Source organism: Hibiscus syriacus, unplaced genomic scaffold (genome assembly GCF_006381635.1).
Source record: "Hibiscus syriacus cultivar Baekdansim isolate YM2019G1 unplaced genomic scaffold, ASM638163v2 tig00004777_pilon, whole genome shotgun sequence".
NCBI classification, from domain to species: domain Eukaryota; kingdom Viridiplantae; phylum Streptophyta; class Magnoliopsida; order Malvales; family Malvaceae; genus Hibiscus; species Hibiscus syriacus.
Window position 1 is genome coordinate 24,782 of NW_024062029.1, and position 6,580 is coordinate 31,361.

At 35.6% G+C, this 6,580-nt stretch overlaps 1 long non-coding RNA gene and 1 pseudogene across 1 annotated transcript; both read right to left on the reverse strand.

The window, feature by feature from the left end:
* Nucleotides 1-1,894: 1,894 nt before the first annotated feature.
* On the reverse strand, nucleotides 1,895-3,270 carry LOC120197150 (annotated as a pseudogene).
* A 1,186-nt stretch (nucleotides 3,271-4,456) lies between these two features.
* On the reverse strand, nucleotides 4,457-5,834 carry LOC120197022. Its single transcript, XR_005523239.1, has 3 exons — nucleotides 5,804-5,834; nucleotides 4,848-5,362; nucleotides 4,457-4,653 (listed from the first exon to the last, which is right to left on the reverse strand). It is a non-coding gene; the product is annotated as an uncharacterized LOC120197022 (long non-coding RNA).
* Between the last annotated feature and the right edge of the window lie 746 nt (nucleotides 5,835-6,580).

The following is a 6,580-nucleotide window of genomic DNA, read 5'->3' on the forward strand; positions in this document are numbered from 1 at the left end:
TTTAAATATTAATTTAGTTGAATAGCTCGAATTCGAGTTGTATTACATTCGTATAAATTTAATTTATATTTTTAAACTACACTTTTGAAAAATAAATATATTGTATTTATCGTTTGTATGTGCCGTTCATCCCTTTTCTTTTTAATCTTTATTGGTTGACGACGACATCAATTTTAATTTGATTTTTAACCGGCGATAGTCTTTATTGTTCTTTTATTTTCTTATATCACATCTTTATTTTTCTTTTTCTTTTTAATTTTAATAACTTTATCTTTATGACACATTTTCCTCTGACTTTTGGTATGTTTTCGATCGTTTAATTGTTGTTATCATTTATCTTTTTTCTAAGGATTTATTTAACATTGTCATGACTGATAAAGATGACGCTTATCTATTATCATATTGATATTTCCTACTTCGGACCTTCGAATTAGATTTGATATTCGATTTTCATTTGTGGATAATTTTTCATGTCGCTTGGCTATGATTTGCGGTTTGTCGGTGGTCTTTCAATAGTTTGATCTCTTTTTGTGGTTCGTTTGTCGATGTGGTTAGATCTATTTGTATATATATTTATTCAAGTTTTTTTGTTTAGTTTTTAACATTTTCTTTAAATGATCCTTATGTGATCTTAAGTCACTAGTTTTTGTATGAATGGTTATAGAAAAATATCCTAACTATGTGCTTAATTTATGTTTACGATTATAAATTTTTATTCTAATTTAAGATATTACCTATTTTTAATAAAAAAATTAACCGCTTCTATAATAAAAAATACTTTTAAAAGATGAAGACCTAATAAAGATGATAACTTTCCTAAGTTGTGTTAAAATATTCATGCATTTTTAGTGTTATAAACGAGTCGAACTGAGTTTGAGTAGTGTTGAGCTTGACTCAATTTGAAAAGTATAAAATTAAATTCGACTCGACTAAATAAATTCACAAGCTTAAAATTATCAAATTCGACTCAAGTTTAAAATAAAAGATTGAAACTCGACTCGACAAATCCTCCTTATCATATTCATGCATGTAACTTTATACTCAGAATCTGATTCTTTAGGTTTGATTAATTCCATTCCATACCTTTTAAGTCATCTTTGATTGTCTTATAGTTCTTCAAATGCTTCCGTCTCCGAAGAGAATCCCGTAGGTGTCGCTTCGTTCATCTCTCTTTCGAACAACTTAAGTTCCCCTGATTCCCGGATGTCTGCAATATAACTCAAACTTACCTCTCTTACTTTATCGATACGGATGTAATTGCTCCAACTCTAATCTTTTAAGAAGAACAATATTCTCTTTTATCACTGAAATCACTCATTCAAGTTTTTTTCTACAATCGCGACGAGGACTCGAGTGATTGCAGGTATTTTGATTTTCGGAGCACCTTGCAGTTAAAGAATATTATATAAAGCTCGCTAAGAATATTAGTGAGAAAATTAATCAACATGATCATGTATTAGGTACTAGATGAAGAACAATTACAATAGTTCGAAGCCATTAACATTTTAATACCTGGAATCTATCATAGCATCTTACTTATAGTTGTAAAATCATGTGGAATTTAAAAGGGAATCAAATTTATTAAATTCTAAATTGGATGTCCCTTGTTCCCATATGTAATGGGTAAGGGGAGGTAAGATAGTAGGTTGCCCCCAACACCAGGTTGAGAGCAGCTTCCGTAAAAGACCTCCGAATTATGAAATGCCCTCCGTGGGACTCAATCCCACGACCTCAAGGTTAAGAACCTTGTGCTCTACCAACTGAGCTAGATAGTCATCTCATTCTTAAATTCTAAGAGGGACAAAAATAGATTATTAACAAAAATATAAAGAAAATATCTAAAATATATGATAATTTGAAACTTTTAGAAGAGGCAACTGCTCACTTACGTCTTTTGAAACATCCCTGATTATCCCACCAGCTCCCCTCGGTATATCCATGGTGGTACTTTATATTTGTTTATAATTGTCCCTGCACTTAAGGCAGAAAGTTGTACTAAGCAATCCAAAGCTTGATCTGAACTCCCGCCCTTTTGGATGGCAGCCAATGCAGTTTCCTTTAGTTTCATGGCTCGAGCCCTCTCTGGTTGGTCCACAGATACTGAGTGAGACAAGATTCGAGCCAGTTTGGTTGCGTCAGGGACAGTGTTTAAACCCTCGCAGACACGGATAGCCACTCCCAGTTCTTCAGCCAGCAGCTTGGCGTTCTCGAAGTGATCGACTTGCATGGGCCACACCAGCAACAAAACTTCACCCAGTAGTCCCTCTAATGCCGAGTTCCAGCAACACTGAGTCAAGTACGAACCAACAGCGGCGTCCAACCTTTGATTACTAGTCCCTTCCCTCGTACTCTCTCTTCGAACCCGGACGGAACATTGTTTCGATCTCTGCCATCTTCTTCCATGATGTTGACGGCCCAAATGAAAGGAACTCCGCTCTCTTCCAATGCTGAAGCCAACGTCTCCATTTGTCGTTTGGACAATGAAATCTGGGTTCCGAATCCGACATACACCACAGATTTATCGACATGGAAAGAATCAAGCCATGCTATTATTTGATGTTGGGGCATGGAACCTGGTCCGCCTCTCTCAGTGCCATTAGGTTTTATAGGAAGCAAAGGCCCTATAGACCACAGTCGATCATGGTGGATGAACTCATCTTTGATCATATGCATTTTGTCACCATCTAGCTCAGTAAATGAGTTGAAGATAAGACCCCAGCTTGTTGCAATCCCCATATGTATCCTTGTGAAAGAATCATCTTCAGAACCATAGTTCAGGAACCTTGACATCCACGGAAACAAAGTACTTGGATTAAGAACACTGAAACTCAGATTCTGGATATTAAGAGACGAAGCAAGTGAGTTGACCCAGGAACTAAGGAGCATATCAGAGAGAACGGCAACAGGAGGCGATGGGTGGGTTCGAAACCATTTAACCAAAGGATCGAAAAGTTCACTCAATGATTTGATGAAATGTGGTGCTAAGGAAACATCTTGCATGATCTCGACTCCGGGAGGGATGGGAGAGGCTGAACAAGTAGGGAATGGAAGAACCAGTGTATGAACACTGGTGGAAGAATGAAGAGAGAGAAGAGGATTTAGATAGTGAAGGTTTTTGGGGGTGACGACAATTGTGACGGTCAAGCCACGACGGAGGAGCTGGTGGATTAGGTCCATATGGGGAAGAATATGGCCACCAGCTGGGAATGGGATCGTCAAGACGTGTACGCCATTGTTCTTCTTGTTAGTTGTCATTGAGAAATACAGTCTCCGCTTTCTTCACCTATATATGTCTACCCCCTAAAATGGAACCAATCTTACTACTCATCCAAAGATAACCTAAGCCAACAATTAGGTAAACATTTATAGTGTGCACTGTGCAGTTTTATTTTAATAAGATTAAAAATAAAATAAAAATAAAATAGACCAGCAATCAGAAAGGTTTAAAAAACATGGCAAAGAAAGAAGGGAGCATCATTATAAAAAATAATGCATTAAAGAAGAAGAAAAAGAGGACATGAGAGTTAAGTGATTTTATGATTCCAACTATTTCTACTAAATTAATAATATAGAAAAGGAATACGCATGATTTTATATTAAAGGATGTAAAGTTATATTAAATGTAAATTTAAAAGGTTATATTAAAAATTTAGAGGTGTAATAAATAAATCACATTTTTATTTTGTTCTGATACATTATGCTTCCTCGAATTCTAAATTTTGCATTAACAAAGACTATTCTTATAACTACGTCTACAAGGCATACATGGTGAGCAAATTATGGCTGAAATCAGTCATCAAGAAACATGGAGGACACAATATATTAGTAATCATCGACAAAGGGTTATTCCTCGAGATAAGATCAAAATCAGGTTCTCTTACGAATAATCATGATGTGCACGGTAATCATCTCCGCATTCAGAGATACAATTAACCGATCTCTTCGATAACAACTTCCACGGTTCAAGAATCAACTGAAATGGAAAGAAAACTTTCAACATCATTACTTTATCCTGCCATGTTTAAATATTTAAACAACATTCTCTCTGGTTAAGCAATTACAGAGAAAAACAACGACTGGAGCCGGGAAGTGACTATAATGAAGGCATACGAAGGATCTGAGTTCATAAACATAAGCTATTGTAGCAGTTGCATATAAACAAACATTATAAACAGCTTTGCTACTCAGACTTGGACGTATGACATGGCATGTTCGATATTGTTTTCCTAAACTTTTCATGTGTTTGGAGGTTTGGAGTATCATATCCTCGTACTCATGTCCGGATATAAGTTGCCAAGTTGAACACGAATGTCAAAATGGGTATTTCAAGAAAACAAAGAGTTCAACAGAGGTGGATATAGACTATTAAATCGAAGTAACTAGCAATTCGAGTGAAGTAACTCACAAGTTAACATATCTGCTTATGCATAGAAGAGATTTCAGGAGGCTTAGCTTAGAAAATAAGCTTTCTTAGTCTTCAGATTCAAGCTCCCTCAGATTTTTGGACACCAAGTTTACTTCTAAGGGTAGCCGCTGTGTGTGTTCTTCGATATAATTTAAAACCATCTGAAGTTGTTCTTGGTAAGCAGCAAATTTCTTTTTCTTGCAATGAAGTTCCAACGACAAATCTAGAATTTTAAGATCTTTTTCATCCTTCAAATCAGAAGTTAATTCATATAAGGGCAAGCTATTGAGTTACATTTATAAATAAATCCAGTTAAAGATTACAAGAGGCTGGTCCCAAAGAGGATGCAACTAAAGGAAGCTTAGCTGTAAAAGGAATGGCCAAATCAGAAGTTTTTAGCTTCTCCACGAATCATTAAACTGAAATACTTACAATAACATACCTCATAAAACGTGATTCGATGCGACCGTCGAGGTGGTATTTTGCTCGGATTAAGTTCATGATTATGTTCTCAAACAAAACCATAGATGCCCCATTTCCCCCACCTTTTGCTGCTATTCTCAGCATTGCATTACATCCCTCTCTCGTCGCAGGCCGTGATTGGGAAACTCTGGTTTCTTTCTTTGTATATCTCTCTGCACGAAAACCTTCTTTTGAGCAAACGAACTCTCGACCGATAATCGAATTATCCTTGAGTGATCGGCGTGTGCGATTGTTCATAGTACTCCCTAGCATCCTCCGCTGACTCGAACACCATGCCTGTATATGGTTCCCTGTGTTTCATAGTCACAGGAAAACGTTGATCCAATGAGTTAATCAAATTACCATTTTCATCCATCTTACTATCCGACAACTCATCATCAAGCATTGCATAGCCATCAAAATGTTTTAGTCAGCCATCGTCGATAATTCCAGCTCGAGTTAAGCTCCGGATTAGAGGTGCTACGCATCACAAAACTATCAGAAACCAAGTCAAGATCAGTCCAAAAGAAGAAGAAAAAAAAAACAGAAATTCCAAAATCATTGAACAATCCAACTTCTCCAACGAGAAGAAGCAATGGCTAACAGTGAGTAATAACCAAGCAACAAGCCTAGATTCGTATAGAAAATGGAATCTCACAGCACCTCTTAATAATTTCACTAATTTGCTCTAAATAACATCAAATTACATCGATCTCTCAACATTTGCAAATATGAGAGCTAAGATTTCCCGAGAGAAAACATATTGAATTTTGGACTTCTAATAACTGAATAAAGTATATAAAAGAAAACCAAAATGTATCAACTTTCGGCCTTAATCGTTCAAATACCAAAAACCCAACAATAAAAAACAACATAAAATTCAAATAAAATGGGAATTAGAGGAAAGTAGAGCAGTGGAAGGAGATAAGAATTTACCTTGTTCTTCTGATAATGTGGGGGTTTCAATGAAAAAACGTTCAGAGAAGAATAGCTTGACATGAATTTCAATGGCGGCAGGTACACCGAGACACCATTAAAACAAGGCTTAATATAAAAAAAAAGATTAATCACGAATTCAGTGCCTAAACTATCAATTTTGATCCGTTTCAGTAACTAAATTTTTCATTTTTCAAAATCATACATAACGTTTAGTTTTTGTTTCATTTTAGTATCTCGTCGTTAAAAATTTAACAAACAAGCTCGTTGGCCATCACATCCGTCGATCTATGAAGCCCAAACTTTCTAGCCCGCATATTTTCGACCACTTCAACGCGATTTCGACCTCCGTTTCACCGGAAAAATGCCTCAATCTCCCAAAATCAACGATAGACTCTTCAATTTCTTCATCCTTCGATCTCTATGATCCACTATTTGTGATGGGCTTGAAACTAGACTATGTTGGTCGACTCGTCATTCTCTCGATGTCCACTGTTTTGATTGGTCGTCCATCTACCAAAGTTATACCACGTCAGCATGTCCGTTAAGTTTTTAACTGTAGGATACTAAAATGAAAGTATATTACTAAAATGGATCAAAAATTATAGTTTAGATACTAAATGCGTAGTTTATCCAAAAATTATACAAACTATACCTATTTTTAATTTAGGTGTATAAATATTTTTTCGATTAATATAAATGTCTAATTTTTTACATTACTCTTTTAAGTGTATACATAATAACATACATTTAAAAAAACATCTAAACTTTTTTGTT